The sequence below is a fragment of the Oryctolagus cuniculus genome, chromosome 2, assembly GCF_051225735.1.
Source record: "Oryctolagus cuniculus isolate XC-2025 breed Fujian yellow rabbit chromosome 2, ASM5122573v1, whole genome shotgun sequence".
NCBI lineage: Eukaryota > Metazoa > Chordata > Mammalia > Lagomorpha > Leporidae > Oryctolagus > Oryctolagus cuniculus.
In genome coordinates this window covers 170,074,871-170,093,018 of record NC_142868.1, presented here as the reverse complement: position 1 = coordinate 170,093,018, position 18,148 = coordinate 170,074,871, and the positions used below count along the sequence as shown (strand labels likewise).

General features: G+C 47.4%; 1 long non-coding RNA gene across 1 annotated transcript in view; it reads right to left on the bottom strand.

The window, feature by feature from the left end:
- Window positions 1-13,959, bottom strand: part of LOC149128141 (uncharacterized) — a 40,792-nt gene extending 26,833 nt beyond the window's left edge. Inside the window, exon 1 of the long non-coding RNA XR_016230438.1 lies at window positions 13,073-13,959. This is a non-coding gene — a long non-coding RNA (uncharacterized LOC149128141). The remainder of the gene's footprint in view (window positions 1-13,072) is intronic.
- Window positions 13,960-18,148: the final 4,189 nt, after the last annotated feature.

Here is an 18,148-nt window from a genome sequence, read left to right as displayed (position 1 = left end):
TTGGAGCCATCCCCCATCTGGTGAGGCCAAGACAAACAGGTTGCAGCCAGGACATGCACCCACTGGAAGAGGAAGTGCTGATCAGCACAAAGTCCCCAGGCAAAGCACGTGATGGGAAGGGGGCTTAGAAATGTTGAGATTTTAATTTCAGCTTCTTCTAGTCTGCTCCATTTTGTTTCTTCCAGCTAGATTTTGTTCAAGAACATATCCTAACCCTATGCCTCCACAGCACACATACTTTTATTCTCTCTTGGCTTAAGAATTTTTTAACAAAACATGCTTGAACTATAAAATATGATTCATTCAGCCCGCTATTAAAAATACCATAGACTAGATAGCTTATAAACAACAGAAATTTATTTCTCTCTCTTCCAAAGACGGAGAATACTAAGATCAAGGCACCAGTAAATTTAGTGTCAGAAAAGTGTGTTTCCTTGCTCACTGATGCCTTCTCCTTGTGTCCTCACATTGTGGAAGAAACAAAGTAATTCTGTAGGGTTTCTTTTAAATTTTTTTATTTAGCATAAACAAAGGAGGAGAGAGAGGGAGAGAGAGAGAAAGAGAGCACTTCCATTTACTGGTTCTCTCCCAAATGCCTGAACAGGCTAGGATGGTCCGGGGCCAAAGCTTGGAGCAGGGAACACCACAGTCCAGGTCTCCAATGTGGGTTGCAGGAACCCAATCACTTAAGCCGTCACTACTGCCTTCCAGAGTCTGCATTAGCAGGAAGCTCAGTCAGAAGTCAGAGGTCAGAGAAGGGCATCAGACCCAGGTACTCTGTTGTGGGACATGGGCATCTTAACCAGTGTCTTTATTGCTAAGCTAAATGCCTGCCCTAGGACTTCTTTTATAGGGGCATTAATCTCAATTATGAAGGCAGAGCCCTCACGTCTTAGTCCCTTCCCCAAAGTTCTGCCTTCTAACATCACCATGCTGGTGATTGGATTTAACATGCCAATTGCAGGAGGTACGCAGACATGCAGACAGAACCATACATACATGATATACAATGGAAGTAGCACCATGAAGAGAAGAGAGCACGCACTTTTGAGCTACATAGGTATGGGTTTGAATTCTAGCTTGACCATCTACTTATGGGGAACATGAGATTGTGAGGGGTAGGTTGGGAACCCCCAGCCAACTCAACCCAGTGTGAAACTAGACAGAGAGCTCACAGCTAAAAACAGAGGTGCTATACCTTACCACGGGGCTTCTAAGGTGAAGTGAGTCAACAGAACCTTTATAATAATGTCCCTTCCATCTTTAGTAAGGAGGCTAGAGAAAGAATAGAAAGCTCATGTTGGGTGGCTCTCTCTTCCTTCCCTTGCAATCAAGGGTTCCTTATTTGCCTCCCATAACACACACACACACACACACACACATATATATATGCATACACATACATACACACACGCTCACTCATTCACTCACCTCTCACCCTCCAATCATAGTCTGGGACTGGTCTAGTTTAGCACTAAGCCATTGAACCAGAAGATGAACCTGATGGTGCAGGTGTGTGGGAGAAAGTGGAGGAGAAAGAGAGAAGGGGAGAGAGGATGGCTGGAGAGACAGCTCAACTTCCACGCAGTGTGGGAACCTTCCCAACATAGGTCAGTCAAGAAGATAGAGCAGAGAGCAGCTGGGACTTGGACCATCTTGATCTCTCGGATTTACCCAAAAATCATGGTGGGATAGATTGAGGAGTGGACTTCACAGATGCAATGAGGTTGGAAATGTTCTTCAGCCAGATCCCCTCTCTCCCACCACTGGTCAAAGCATCAATTTGTGAACCCAGAGGACAGCCCAATAGACCGCACATCTTTCTTGGTTCAACCACAAGAAGAAGGGACTGAACTAAGACAACTGGCCACTGCTAATAAACAGGAAAACCCACAGGTCATTTCTTCCCTGATCTCCCACCCCCAGGCACCAACACCAGTGCTGCAGGACCTACAAATAGAAGAAAGAGAGAGAAGACCAAAAATGTAACAACTAGATCAGACTATGAATTGCTGAGCCACACTGAGATATTTTACATTCAACCGTCCCCAACTGGTGGGTCCATGGTGACCAATGTGAAGGGGTTGGGGCGGGTGGGGAGGACTGGAATTAGCTATTTGGAAAAACAAAAGCAGTCAATGCTTAAGTTTTCCTGACATGGCATTCCTCACTGTCTGTACAAGCTAGTCAAGCTTCTTAACCTCCTGAACTGTTTTCCTCCTTTGAAAATGAGGTGACCCCCTCTCACAGCATTTAGGGTTAAGAAAGCTCCAGCCCAAAGCCCTTAAATGTTAGTTCTCTGGCACTGAGATGTAGGTGGAAAATTGGCTTGGCCAGGAAAGTAGTAAATTATCTAATCCACCCTTTGCATGCACACTAAGTAAGTTGCAAGAGAAGGAACATGCCCTTCTTGTTCTTTATCATCCTACGGGTCTCAGCCTAAATGTCACTTTCTCAGGGAGGTGTATGCTAGCCATCCTGTTCAAAGTAGGTGGTGCCCATGTTATTCTTCAGCAGATTTCCTGTTATTTCCTTTACAGACATAATCAGGACATGAACTTATTTAATTGACTTATTTGTTGGATTTTCCTTATCTATGTCCTGCCCACACTGCACTCCCTGAGGCCAGACCCCTCTCTCCTTTGGCCCCTTTGGTGTCCAGAATCCTTAAATCTGTGCTCCTTACATTTATGAAGTCTTATTTCTTAAGGTTCTGGGCTATGAATGTGAAAGCTCATTTCCTCTATTTAAAGAATCCGAGATAAATTATCTTCTTAGTTTGGTCCTTCCTGCTGCTGTTTGCTTGCTTTGGCAGAGAAAGTGAAATATATTTTACCTTTTTTTTTTTAACTTACAGCAGCCATTAATATAAACCACAGAAATGGTAAGCTTCAATACCTGGCACTCTGTGAGTAATTATTGGGTGGAGCTGTACACGTAAGGCAATTTTCTGCTTTCCCCATGAGATAAAACCCAAAAAATGTGTTACTATAGCAGTCCATTTCCTTATTGAGACAAAAGCAAAAGCGACCTATGAATTAGCATCAACCATTCCCCTTCATCATGTTTCCTCCCAGATATCAGCTTCAATGAGCCAGGAGATACAGCAAACCTGAGAGCAGCGACACATTGGACACCTACACGGGTGGAAAAGAACTTGCATGTACACAAACTATAACTAGCAGCATCAGCAATAACTACTGAACTGAAAAAAAAAAAGAACAAAGAAATTGCTTCTAAATATTATGGTGGGTAGTTACCTCATTAGCATCAGAAAAGAGCTGTGCACTAATCTGGGAAATTTTCCTATGAATCTTGTCCCAGGAGAATGAATGGATTCCATTGGGAGGTTCTCTGGCTCCAATCCGCCAATGCAAATTCATAGTCAGTTCATGTCCAGTTGCTGCCATTAGTCAGGGTTCACACGAGCAACTACAGCCCTCCACAGTTAAACACCACTCACAGATGGAAAACCACATGGCCACCTCTCCTGACAATCAAAGTAGAGAGGGTGACATACAGCAGGTTGTAGAAACTACCGGAAGGGCTCAGAAAAGCCCTACTCAGCGCTGGGTGACGGCTTCACAGAAGGACTGAAAGCAGAAGGTCATTCACCAGATGGAGTCATTTCTTGTGGCACTGGTCCCTTTAGAAGCGTTCATGAGACATGCCCAAGGAGAGAGCTTGTGGAGGCATTGGCTTAAAGGGGTCAAAGTAGAGACTTCCCCTAAAGAGTAGACCTTTGCTACTCAAAGTACCAAGAACACCACATTCCTGACGAAGACCCTCAGAGCCACCCACACCTACTGACTCAGAATCTGCATGGGAACCGGATCCCAGAAGAGCCATAGGCCTGTTAAAGGGTGAGGAGCACTCAAGGATTTTATAGAGCCTCCAAATAAACTTGGCCAAAAACATACATCTGGAAAGTGTGAGTTCTTGGAGGACAAGGGATGGAGACTTATTCATTTCTTAATGACCAGTGCTTGCAGAAAAACAAGCATATGACATCTTCATTGACTGAACGATGGAGAAAATGAGGGATTAAGACACTTGGTGGTAGTCACAGATTCCTCTTTATTCGTTCATCCCACCTACTACCTCCTACTCACCCAGGATGTTGGAGACCTAGGTTTTGACTTCTGGCTCCATCTCTTTGGATATTAGACAGGTCATCCCTGCTCCATGCCTCAGTTTCTCCAGTTGGAGGCAAAATACAACAGCAATGACTACTACTACAAAAGAGTAGATAATGGCAGGGCTTCCACATCTTGGCATTCCTCCAGCTGCGGAGTCCATGCAGTCAGCTGGGGCCATCCTGGACTGCACTGCGGCTCAACCTCCCGCTCTGGCCACTCCTGCTTCTTTCCCCTCCCTTCAACAGGTGTTGGTTAAAGAAAGCTAACTCCCCCCCCCCCCAAAAAATACCCTGCTTGCTAAACTCCATCTCCGAGTCTGCCACAGCAGGGACTAAAGCCAGGACACTCGTTAGAGGAAACACAGTCATCATGGGAGCAGCCAGGGGCTTTTGTGGGAATTTACGGAGCAGCTTCTGGGTTGAGGACAGTCAGAAGCTAATTCTCTCTGAGGCATTTATTGGAGAGCTAGAAAGTGTATACAATTTAATAGCCTATAGCACTGTACTAAGTTTATGCAAGATTCTCCTGGATGATGATACGAGTAACAATGAATACCTTGCCTTTATAACGTATAATTTTATTTTTAGTCTCTTGGTTATTGCTGTTGTTATGTTTTCTATCCCATTGATGAAACTGAGGCACAGAGCACTAGTGATCTGCCCAGGGTTGGAAGACTGACAGGGCTCAAGCCTAGGCCTTCTGATTCTCCTGCATCAAATGACAGGTAACAGGTGGTGGTGACAGGGACGAGAGTGGTTTCCTTAGCCTTCCATGGAAAAGACTTCAGAAGCAGCTTGCTGTGAACATCTTGTGTATTGAACCTTATGGGAAGCCCTTCTTCTCTGGCTAAAGGTCATAGGGACAATACTATGGTAGGGCTTACCTAGCTGCATGAAATTTGTTGCCTAGAAGCTTTGCGGTGTGGGCAAAGCTCAGCAAGCATCTAGGACTCTGATGCACCAAGCCTCAAGGTGAGCTCCAGGAGGGAGAGCATTAGGTCCCTCCCTTTGCATTTCCCCACCATTTGGCCAAGGCAGGGCATGGAATTAATGTGCTATAAAGGTCTGCTCAGTGAGCAAGTGAATAGGCAGAAACAAGCAATGATTACTGCCCGCTTTACGGCCCACTACCTGGTGAATCCAAAGAGGTAAGAGAATCGCATGTAACCAAGGCACAGACTTAAGCTCTCCACACACACACGTCAAGTGTCCCAGCTCCCCTGACTCTCCGTGGGTCGTGATTTCCAGCCCATGTCGCCCTCCCGTTCTCAACACTCTTCTGACTGTAACAACCTGGATTCGTGTCTTCTCCTACTTCAGCCAGCAGGTAAGACACAAGCCTAGGTAGGGAAAAGCCCCAGGACCTCAGAGAACACTCCAGGGTGCTCATGGGCCTGTTGGCTTGTGGTGGGTTGCAGAACTCTTTCCCGCCCGTGGCTCCTGCCAGAGGTGGGCACAGCCAGGTGCTGTCCTCTAGGAGTCCAGCCAGCTTTTCTTGGCAAGAGCAATGCCTATTGTTGGAGCTACTGGGTTGGCAGCTCACAGGCAGGAGCCAACAAGTGTGCCCTGAGGCTCACATTAGAAGCCTCCCACAGGTAGCAGGGACTCCTGGAGTCAATGTGTCACTCCGATCCCTAGGCTGATAGCTCATGTGTCACCCAGTTAGTTCTTCATTAAGGAAATGAATTCTCTTCTGTCCAAGTCTTGCAGATAAACAGACTATTTGTAACAGGAAGGAAGGAAAATGTTGGCTCAAAGCTGGCTCAGCAGAGCTGAGGGCCAGGAAAGCTGCCTCCCGCCTCTGCCCTGGCATTTCAGCTCTGACCTGCTGCATACAGTGCGCACCATCCCTGCTGCACAGTCAGACAGCAGGGTGGGGTAATAGGCAGTCTATCTGAGGGCGGGAGCCACAGACCGGAAATCAGAGGGCTTGGGCCCAGGGAGGCAGATGACAAAGCCAGCAGGAGCAAAAAGGTTTCCTCCCTCAGAGTCTGAGACAGGAAAACAGACCTGCTGCACATAAAGACTCCAAATTCCATGACTTGGTTAAGGTGCCACAGCCAAGGAAGTGCCTGGATCTACCAGGAGACCCTGCCAGTGACCTTGGCCATGAGGATCAGAGAACAGCTCTCTCTCAGACATGGCAAGAGCTGCTCTGCCATCATGGGGATGTTGAGTCTGTGAACTTTCAAACTCATTTCCTGAGATGAGAGAGACGTGTATTAAGGCATCCTGGAAACCAGAAACAAGTGGCAAGAGCCTCCCCACCCACCGGCCCAGGAGATGACTTACAAAGAGCAGGCAGAGCCACAGCAGAGGGCACTGCTCTGAACTGCTCTGCTCTCTGGGTCTCTCAGCCCTGTTTTCTCTGTCCCCTCCTTGGGTGCAAACCCTCAGCCCTCTCTGGGCCCAGATCGGGGAGGAGAGAATTTGTCTGTGGTCCCAGCAATGGGAGTCACACCTGGCGGTGGATGCATCATCTGGGAGACCAGCTGGAGGCAGGCAGGATGGAGTCAGCACCCATGGCAGCTGCCAGGAGCCCACTTGCCCTCGCCTGCTCTCTGGCTGCAGCGCCGAACACCTGACTGATCTGGTCTGCCTGCCGTCGCTTCTGCTCTCCCCCAATCCAGTCTCTGTTCTGCAGGCACAAATCCAAGCAGGTGACTGCTCTGATACCTGCAGGGATCCCCAGTGCCCTTGACCTCAGCTTTGAATCCCCTGATGGGTTGTACTTCTGACCTTGGGGAGCAATTCATCATTTCTCAGGGACCCAAGGACACAGAGAATGGAGACGCAGGGACGCTGCCTTATGCAAACATCGTCCCGGTGCTTAGGGGCCAGGGCAGAGAACATGAGTTGAGAGGCCTGAGACATTTTCCTGGCGGCCTCTGATACAGCAAAGCGCATCTTTCCTCATCAGGCCTTGGGACAGCTGGCATGTTGGCCTGCCTTGCTGTTCTTCTACCCTCCCCCCCGCAAACTGAAAGCCCCCACAAAGCTGAAGCCAAGGCACCAACTCCTGTTTGTCTTTGAGCCTCCATATTAAAATATCTAGGTGCACATTTTAAGACAAAACAAATAATAACAGAATCATAAACCAGAGATTTATTTATTTTAAGTTCCGCCGTAGATGATAGTCCTTGGCCAGTGTGGTCTGGGCCTGTGTCCCTGACACCAAAGGGAAATCAAAGCCAGGATGATTTGTTTATTGGCATTGGTAAGAAGCCAAAGAGCATCATCATCTACGGCAGACTCCGGATGGAGCTGGAAGTCATGAAGTAGCAAACGCTGTTTCCTGACGCTTTTCATAAAGAGAAATACACTCATTGTCAGAGTCAGCTCCGCGAGTGTGAGGGCGCAGAAATGCAGTTGCCGTTGAGGAGGGGGTGGGCAGGGGGCTGGGCAGAGAGAGCCTTCCTTCCCAGTCTGTGGGATGAGATCAACTCAGTACCTTCTGTACTTCTGTAGGGCAGGAGGTTTTTTTTTTTTTTTTTTTTTGCCTTCTGCATTCCTGCGTTTCCAGGCTAGCTGGGCTTCCTAATTTGGAAGTCACCACAGAGCAAACCCTGACAGAAGCAGTTGTCCTGCTCTGAACTTCCTGAGAGGCCACCTCTAGCCCTGCTTACACAGCAGGCACCTCAGCTAACCTCTCCAGTGGCTGCCCTGCCCCCCTCCCCCAGAAGAGCAAGATACCAGGCTCTGAGCTGTGCAGGTTAGGGCCCCAGCCTGGGGCTAATAGCCTCTACCAGCCTCCCTCGGGGGGATGTCCTTTGAGAAGTTCTATAAAAAGGCAGCACTGGGATGTGCTGGGTGCCCCTCATCTGGTATGGTGCCCCTCTGACTGGTACCATTTGAGACAGAGAAGGTGTTTCCTGGCCATTTATCCGCTCCGTCCTCAGTGACAGCAGCGACAGGGCTCATTTAGCACAAACATCCTCTGCCTCTGCCCATCGTGTCCTCTGCCGCTCTTCCCACCTTCCCTCTCCTCTCGCAGCAGTGACGGAACCCGGAACCTCACTTCTGGCCGCCCAGGAAGGCCAGGACTTCATTTCCTGTGCAGCTTCCCTGATGCCCAGCCCACTGCTGGGCTCATCAAAGCAGACAGCACAATGGTGCAAAGACTGAGAGTGAGCCCAGGAGGCAGGGGAAAGCAGGGGACAGTGGGAAAGGAAGCCCTTTCTGAGGGCTGGGGAAGTGGCGCTCGGGCAGGTGCGCGCCCACAGAAGGGTGATGGACCACGCCCCCAGCTCCTGCACCGGCTTCTCAGCCCAGCCTCATCAGCCGGATGTCCGCACCAGCTGCCGGTGGTGAGCTTGTGGATCACCGTATGCATTATCCACTTATGTACTGCGCAGATACTGCTTCGTCACTCAGGGACGTTCTAAACAAGAACACATCATTCCTGCTCCCCAAAGCAAATGGCTGACACTACCCTTGCCTGTTTCCTTTTTCCTTTTTTCCTTTTTTTTTTTTTTTTTTTTTTGACAGGCAGAGTGGACAGTGAGAGAGAGACACAGAGAGAAAGGTCTTCCTTTGCCGTTGGTTCACCCTCCAATGGCCGCCGCGGCCGGCGCACCGCGCTGATCCGATGGCTAGAGCCAGGAGCCAGGTGCTTTTCCTGGTCTCCCATGGGGTGCAGGGCCCAAGCACCTGGGCCATCCTCCACTGCACTCCCTGGCCACAGCAGAGAGCTGGCCTGGAAGAGGGGCAACCGGGACAGAATCCGGCGTCCCGACCGGGACTAGAACCCGGTGTGCCGGCGCCGCTAGGCGGAGGATTAGCCTAGTGAGCCGAGGCGCTGGCCGCCTGTTCCCTTTTAAAGAGCTTATTCACTCATTATTTATTGCCAATATTATCATATTTTCTTAGAACTGTATCTATAAATCACATTGAATCTGTTAAAGAGTAACTAAAAATTTTAAAAAATGAACACTTAAAAATTAAAATCAAAATGAACATTTTCTTACTTTCTTGTAGACTTAACTATTTTCATTAATGTATAATCAAGCACCCTTTCTGCAAACATTTAATATCTATTTCCATCAACTTCTGTCCTTTCTGGTCCTCTTTCACATTCTGGAACAATCAGACACTTTAAGACAGAAGTGTGTAACTTAAAGATATGGGGAATTATGTTGAAGCTGACACATCAAGGAACATAATCGCTATTGATATAGAAAGGCTTGTGACAATCATAATTTAGGGTATGCACAACTTTTATGTTTTTCTTTATCTCATGGAAATTATCTTGGCTTATGTTTTTGCTAAACTAATATAAAACATTTAAGAAGTTCAGATAAACTAAACTCCTTATGATAAAACAAATCCAAATCATATTTAAAAAGTAAAATTAAATTTGTATTATGTTATACAGTAATGAAACGAAGAAAAGTCACATAGCTGTTTTTTAAGCCAGGTTGTCAACTCACTGTGATTTCTGTAAGGATTCACTTTGTGTCAAATTATTTTCTGATGGGGGAAAAGGTTTCTGAGTCAGTATTTTGATGAGAAATGTATTTTTCTTATAAGAAGAGCACATTTAATTTTTGTCTGTTGCTTCTTCAATGTTTTTTTTCCTACCACCAGCCATAATATTCAATAAATAGAAAATAAAACCCATTTTTTTATTTATTTGAAAGACAGTGGCAGAAAAGGAAGGAGGTGGTAAGAGAAAGAAGGACAGAGAGAGGGAGAGAGGAAGAGAGACAGAGAGATTTTTCCGTCCACTGGCTCACTCCCTGAATGCCAACAACAGCAAGCTCTGGGCCAGGCCAAAGCCAGGAGCCAGGGACTCCATCCAGGTCTCCAGTGTGAGTGGGAGGGACCCAAGCATTTGAGCCATCATCTGCTGCTTCGCAGGGTGCTCGTCAGCAAAACGTTGTCTTGGAAGCAGAGATGGCATTTGATTCCTGGCGCTCTGATATTGGTCATGGGCATCCCAAGTGGGGGCTTAACCAGCTGCGCCACAACACCTGCGCCTGCCTACTCCTTTTATTGGCTTAATTCTAAGTGTTTTCTTTGGGGATTGGATACTAACTTCCAGGGGCAGAAGATCCTGTCTAAATCCATAAGGATTCTTGTGGCTAATGCGTATTTGTGTGTTGTAATATTCTGCCTCCTCCAGAGCTCACTTGAGTATGTCAGCATTTAGCAATTACTTGATTATTTAGTAGCTGCTCATTAAACATTTGTTACATGAACAAATTGCAGCCAAATAAGGACCTCATCAGAAGTACACATTGAAATCACGGTGAGGCCAACTTATTATCATTTTAATATAGAATAAATTTAATCACTTGCGAAAATACAAAGAGTAGCTGCCAGAGGCAAGCATCAGAATGTCATCCAGTAGCCCCAAGGTCAAAGCTGGAAGGGAACACTGTGCCTGGAGCCCTGTGTTAGGGAAAGACAACACTGGGAGAGGGAGGTTAACGATCTGTGTGCCAAGATGCAGGCCAGGGAGAGGGGGAACTAACGGGCTGAGGCAGGTGGCTGAGAACTGGATCTGTGAATGGGACGGCCAGGGCATTCCACAGACTTGAGGCTCAGCATCCATAACTGAAGGATAAGTAAGGCTAAAGGAGCCTTTGCAGTCTGAGTGTTCACTTGCGCTCATAGGTCTTTAACTGCTCTATGTTCTGAAAGTAGAAAAACCCGCCCTGGAGGATGTAGGCATCATTGCTAATGAGGAGATGATTCCCTGGATAGGAGTAGCAGCAACCAATGAAACCACGCAGTCTGACCTAAGTCACAGAAGAAATTCAACTATCAAACGCAGTCGAATTTCTGCTTTTTCATACAGATTGCGGCAAACTATGGTTCTCTTCCATTCTCATATACACACAAGTATTGCCTATTGTCAGACACATCTGCACGTGTATACCACAGTGTAGTCTATTAAATTCGTACTTGAAATCCGAACACTTTATCACTTGAACCTGAAAAGAAAGTAGGCAGGACTCTATTTGGCAGCAAATTAAGCTGTTGCTTTGTCTGGCTTGGGTTGGCCCATAGGAGCAGCGCTGACTGTCCCCCCAGCTGGGTGGGTTAAGCTAAGGCTTAGTTACCAGTTCTGAGTTTCCCTAATACTTCTTGATCGGGAACAGATTTGGGAATCCTAGGATTCCAGAAGCCTTGGTTATGAAAACTTAATTCCATGGTATCATGATATAAAGCCTTGTTTGTAAAGAGTTAAGCTCACCCATTTGCGAAGTAGGAGTGAGTCTATAATGATGGATAAAGTGGATAGGAGTTTCCAGATTGTAAATGAGTTAGGTAATAACACTGGGGAAGCCATAAATATCTGGGACTAAGTAATAAAGAGCACAATTTGGAAGTACTTCTAACAGACCAACCTTGCAGGAATCTCACCCATCTCCTATAACCCCCCTATCCAATCAGCCTAATCCCACGGAATCGTCCATCCTCAGACCTCTCACATCCATTTTTGGCTTGATCGCCAGCCACTGTTCTAGTCCAGATCCTCATTCCGTCACACCTGGATTGCTGCCATGGCCCCTCCAGCGGTCTGCCTGTCTCTGGTCTCCATAGGGTCACCAGCTCAGGGCCTTGTTTTTCCCAGCATACCACTCTGGACGTGTTCTAGCTCTGCTTAGAACTCTGTTTCCCATGGCCTAGCAGGGAAAGCCCAGATCCACAGTCTGGCAGCCTGTGTCCCTCGGGTTCCAGCCCACCCAGCCAACCTTCTCTCCCTCCGTTTCACACAGGGCCAGTCAGGGAGAGGTGCACCTGTCTGTTCCAGCAAGCCCAGGCCCACCCTCCACCCTAGAAGGCCTTATCCCTAGAAGGCCTTCCTCCTTCCTCTCTGTCCATTCAACCTTACGCTCTAGTATGGTTCCATTCCCTAAAATCGCTCCAACACCTCCAGTGGAATAGAGAGGCTTCCCTGTGTTGCTTATACTATGTCAATAGAATCCACCTGAAGATGCTGAGTAACTTGACTCAAAGAGGAAGAATAAACCAGCATCGGAGGAATTTCGGACACCAAGACCTTGGCTACTTTGAGGTCAAGGGGCCACGTGGATTACCGCAGACTCAGCCCTACCTCTGTGTCCACATTGCCTTTGTGTCCTGGGTCAGCTGTTCCGATTAAACAAAGGCCCTTCCTCCTCCCAGTCAGTAGAAATGTGTCCACACCTGCACTCTCCCCTAGTAGGCTCCATTGGAGCTATGCTTGTATACTGTTCCCCACTGTTCTGAGCACAAAAATGAGGAGGGAGGTGATCAGGAGGGAGCATTTGCTTTATTTCACTCTATTCTAATGTATCAGTGAAAGTCCACCCAAGAAGACAGACACTGCACAAGAGACTCTACCCAGGGAATCGGTTCTGGGGTTATTAAGAGATTAGCATCTATGGAAACCCGGAACCGCTGCTGGGACAGTGAGAACATTGGGAGGAAGTGGAGTGGCCACAGCGCAGGCGCTGTTTCACCGAAGCTGGGACCCTGGAGGGAGGGTCCCTGGAGGACCCAGAGCCAAGAAGGAAACACCCACTGCCCTCGGTGCCAAGGGAAGAAAGGAAGATGTGTAGTGACTTTGATTCTCCCTTTCTTCCACCCCACAGCGCTTTCCATTGGTGGACACTGCCTGACAGCTGGGGTACCCGGGAGCCTGGGAAGAAAGGGAATGGACTGAGGGCTGTGGCTCCTAGGTGGGTAGCACATCCGGGAGCCTCCTCACTCCCACTCCTCAGTCCTTAGCCTCGGGCCATCAGCCCTCCCAGACTGACCATCAGACCTCTGTGACGCCTCCTGGCTTCTGCCACGCCAGCCCAGACGGTGCCCTGCGGGCCCTCTCTGCTCTTCCCTCCTGAGCTGCTGACCACAGATGGAAGACTCGGGCTGTGTTTCCTGAAGCCCCCAGACGCGGCCCATCCAGCCCTGCCCTCCCCCTGCTGGGCATCCTTTGAACACCTTTTGTGGATTTTCAGGCAACTCTCAAAGTCTTCCTCCCCTCCTCAGCTGCTCTGACCCGGAGCCTGCTGGTCCCATGTACCCCGCATCCCAGGCGATGCACTGTGTACTGATGCAGGCAACACGGCAGAGCGACGGTGCCAGGCTTGGACTGGGGCTCTTGCTTCTGGCACTGCTCCTACACAGGCGGATTTATTCAAATCAAACAACTGTTGTAACAGTGTCAAGTAACTCCTCCCAGAATGCTTTGACTGCCCCAAGTCCAACCAATGTCACTGCTAGGGCAGCTGGCAATGCCCTTCAGTCAACAACAGCCAGTCTGGTCTCCGCAAAGTCTCACTCTCTCTTCTACATCTCTACTGTTAAGAGACTGAGTCCAGGGCCTGGAGCAATGGTGTAGCAGGTAAAGCCACTGCCTGCTGCCACCATCCCATACAGGCCCCAGTTCTAGTCCCGGCTGCTCCTCTTCCGATCCAGCTCTCTGCTATGGCCTGAGAAAGCAGTGGAAGATGGTATAAAGGCTTGGGCCCCTGCACCCACGTGAGAGAACTGGAAGAAGCTCCTGGCTCCTGGCTTTGGATTGGCTCAGCTCCAGCCGTTTTAGCCATTTGGAGTGAACCAGCGGATAAAAAGTTCCATCTGTGGTCAGCAGCTCAGGAGGGAAGAGCAGAGAGGGCCCGCAGGGCACCGTCTGGGCTGGCGTGGCAGAAGCCAGGAGGCGTCACAGAGGTCTGATGGTCAGTCTGGGAGGGCTGATGGCCCAAGGCTAAGGACTGAGGAGTGGGAGTGAGGAGGCTCCCGGATGTGCTACCCCCCTAGGAGCCACAGCCCTCTTCCTCTCTGTCTGTAACTCTACCTCTCAAATAAATAAAATCTTTAGAAAAAAAAAAAAAGTGGGTGGTGGTGGTGGTGGTGGTGGAACTGCATTTACTTCAACTAATTTCAAAATGCTGCTTCATTTCTACCTATATTGAGTACATTTTACAGTTTAACAAAGGGTCTGTTTTGAAAGTGGAGTGAGAACTTTTGAAATTAAAAATAGAAAGGCAAATATGTGAAGGAGCCAAAACTGTAAATCAAGTATTTGGGAAGTGAAGACTGGAAGCTAACTTGCATTCAATTCACAAAAACTTTTATACGCTTTCTGTAAATACTTAAAAAAAAAAAATCCAACCACGATGGATCAGGATAGCCACATTTGGAACATTTCCCATTATCAGTCAGAACTTTTAGACAGTTAGAATCTGATAGTTCTAAGCCTAAAGTTGGCTTTAGTTTGCAATAAATCTGTCACAACTCCCTTGATACACAAAGTCTTTTTCAAAACCAGCCACTCCCTGAAGTCTTTTGTTCACGTGGTCACACACTGACGCTTAGGTGTTTAATATCTAACTCTGACCACAGGAGTCTTGCTACCAAGGGTTTATTTATTGATTTATTTTTACCATCTTTAGGGATCTACCTGGGATCAACCCGGCTGAACAGATCTGAAGCTATTGTGTATGCGAATGAACACTCCTTTTTGCTTCATACTTAAATGCTGCTCATTTATTTTGGATTGTACATGTGTTTGCATATTTATGCTTCGATTCATAGTAACTTCTCATGTTATGGAATTGATTTGCATTGAACACAAACTGTAAATACAAAGAAATAAGTGGCTGAAAGAGCAAACAAGTTAAAAACTAAACTTTTCCTCTCCTTTGGTCTCATTCTCTCTAACCGCGAGTGAGTACTGGTGTTCAATTGCTTACAAAATAGAACAAAGTCTTTTGACCACTTGGATCCTTTCAAGCAAGTCCTCTTTCTCCTTACCTTCACATTTATTGAAAGGACAAGAATAACCCATGACCCTTTCTTCACAGCTCTATGACTGTCCATCCCAGTAGCTTCTGTCCACCTTTCTTCTCTGTGGCTGTCCAGTGTTGCCCCCATTGACAATCTTTCCAGTCTGCACTCTCTATCTGGAACCCCATCTCCTATGGTTTCTCTGAGTTCGTCCTCACTTTGCTCTTTGCCCCTCCCCCTTTCTCTCTCTCTCTCTCTCTCTGACAGCTGCATCATGGGTTCCTTTTGTTCCTCTCAATGCTCCTGTGCAGACTTGTAGGTTTTGTTTTTTTTTTTTTTTTTTTTTTTTTTGACAGGCAGAGTTAGTGAGAGAAAGAGAGACAGAGAGAAAGGTCTTCCTTCCGTTGGTTCATAACCCTAATGGCCACTATGGCCGGCACGCTGCGCCGATCCGAAGCCAGGAGCCAGGTGCTTCCTCCTGGTCTCCCATGTGGGTGCAGGGCCCAAGGACCTGGGCCATCCTCCACTGCCTTCCCAGGCCACAGCAGAGAGCTGGACTGGAAGAGGAGCAACCGGGACAGAATCTGGTGCCCTGACCGGGACTAGAACCCGGGGTGCTGGTGCCACAGGCGGAGGATTAGCCTAGTGAGCCGTGGCACTGGCTCACCCTCTTTCATGCCCTGTCCTGTAGTCATCCCTCACACCCAACCCCACTGCTCTACACAGGTGGTCTCCATATCTCTCCTCCTGGCCAAGTCTCTTGTACTGCAAGCTTGTCCCCCATGCTCACCTCGAGAAGTCTGAATACCTTCTGCTGCCACATGCTCTTTATGTCCCAAACTACCCTTATACTTTCCTGGAAGTCTCCAGCTAGATCCTACCAATGACTTTCCCCTTTTCTGAGCACTCTGCCTCAGCACTCTGATGAGGCCTTTGTTTCCTCCCTCCTCACATTCAGTCACTCTCTGTTTCCATTGGCCTCACTACTGAAAAGCTCTGATTATATTTGAATATACATTATGTAGTGTATACTATACATATGTGCTTACATATGTGCATAAATATATAAACATTTCCTAAAAATGAACATAAATGGTGCTGTGTACTAAGACACACAGTGTGGTGGAATGAGAAGGCCATGCCAAGATGGCTGCTGGCAAGTGAGCATCAGTTACTCAGGAGTGGTTTCAGAAACCCCTTGGGAAACCACCTGGCAACAGAGCCTGCCTGGCAACAGGCTGTGATTGGTTAGGGCATAAACCGCCCCTTGACCGGATTGGCTACCTTGGCTATATAAGCTGCTGTACCAACTGAAATAAATGAGTCAGCCTGCTTGCCTCTGGCCCACTTTCACCCGACTCCTGGGATCTCTGTGGTGACCCCGCGCCTCTTGCCCCCACCACGTTCCTCCTCTCAGAACGAATCCACTGCAACAACCCAGGACACCACCATTAAATCACGGGGGCATTAGAATATTTTCATTTTCAAGGGGCAGCACAAAATGCACTACTTCAAATCATTTGGATCAAATTCCTTAATGAATAAAACTGATGGTATTTGGTTTTGTCTTGGGGTGGTGAAGAATTTGCTGACACTAAAGGCATCATGAACTGAAAAGAAGAAAATAATCACCCATGTGCCTATAATACAACTTGAGAATAGAGCACTTACATGATTAGTTAAGGTCCCTGATATTTCATCCCTAATTATGGCCTTTCTGCCTACCCTTCCCATAAGAGACTACTAGTCTGAATCTTTATGCTTACAAACCCTTTGCTTTTCTCTACAGTTTCTTAAAACCTATGTGTGTATATGAGTATTGTTAGATTTGCTTATCAACCTTCCTCATTTTTTACACTAAATGTTGGTTGATCTCCCAGCTCATAGCCCCACCTCTTAGTCGACCTCACCATTATTCCATGTGCTTCTTTAATACTTGGATCTCTCCACTGCTCAGCTGTCCTCACAGCTCCCCATCAAGCACTGAGTCAATTCATAACCTTGATATGCTCAGCTTCACCAAATCCCTTGATTTCTTGAAGCTGAGCTTCTTCATTTGTAAAGTAGGAAGGCCAATATCCACCTTACAAGATAGCTTCTGAGGACCTAATGAGAAAATCATGTAAAGTGCACCCCACGGGGCCTCGCAGTTAGTAGGAAGCCATAACACACGGAAGTACTTAGTATCGTTATTTTTATTTTTCCTCACTGAGCTGTTCTTCTTAAGATGATTCTTATTCCTCCTCCATGAACCTTTCTCTAAGCCTTAGCACAGGACTTTGCATGTAGTGAGGGTTTGGAAAATAGTTGTTGCATGTTAAATAAATTGGTCTTGATCAGCTCATCCACAAGCTGATGGTGTCCGGAGTGGGAGTTCCATTACTTGGCTTTTGAAGAATCTCTAAAGGGAGGTGGACAGTGCCTCTTTGGAAAGGAGGAGGTAGGAAGACACTGATAATTTCTCTTGCTAAGGAGACTAAATAAGATGTTCTGGGGTTTTCCAGTAGCGGTGTGTGGCTACGGGCTTGGCTGAGCTGTTCCCCTTGCTGTCTTTGTCAAGTGTTATTTGGCTGTCCTCAAAGCAGAGCTGCTGTGTCAGTGACAATTAGCTGAAGCCCTAGACGGAGGCCCATTCCTCTGATGTGCACAGCTGCCTCAGGGCCCAGAACCCAGTCCTTATTCGGTTGCCAAAAGACCATTTTAGATCCTGTAATGTTGGCAGGAGTCCCTAGGGTGCCCATATCTCTGTGTGTGAACTGCTTGTCACTTGCCCCATCCTCTCTGGCTGTTTCTAGCAGAATAGAAGAAGTTAAATGCTATAAGTGACAAAGCCCTTCTGGTTATTATTTTACTTATGTGCGATGTTGACAGATCGTCTCCTTATTGAACATGCTATGTTTCTTATATTTGGAAATAGATAATTTTTGCTGGCCTGAGAAGCGGTGCTGTGGATGGTAATGGAGAGGGGGGCATGTCTTAACAAAGGCCTGTGGCACCTACAGAATCATTTCATCTCTAAGTCATGGGTTTCGCTGTTAGGTCCTTATCCCTGCCTGAGCTTCAGATGTGCAAAGGAAAGGCACCGTTTGTTCTCTACGTGTCCCCTGTTTTAAAAGCCACATGCATATGTACCGGAGAAACACAACTGGCACACATGCACAGTCATTTTAACTTAGTGGCACATGTTTGTGAATGTATTTTTATACACCAAATCTAACAAAATGGGACTTTGTACTGTGATAAGAAATGCATATTAACTACTCAAATAATGTTAGAAGTTTATCTTTT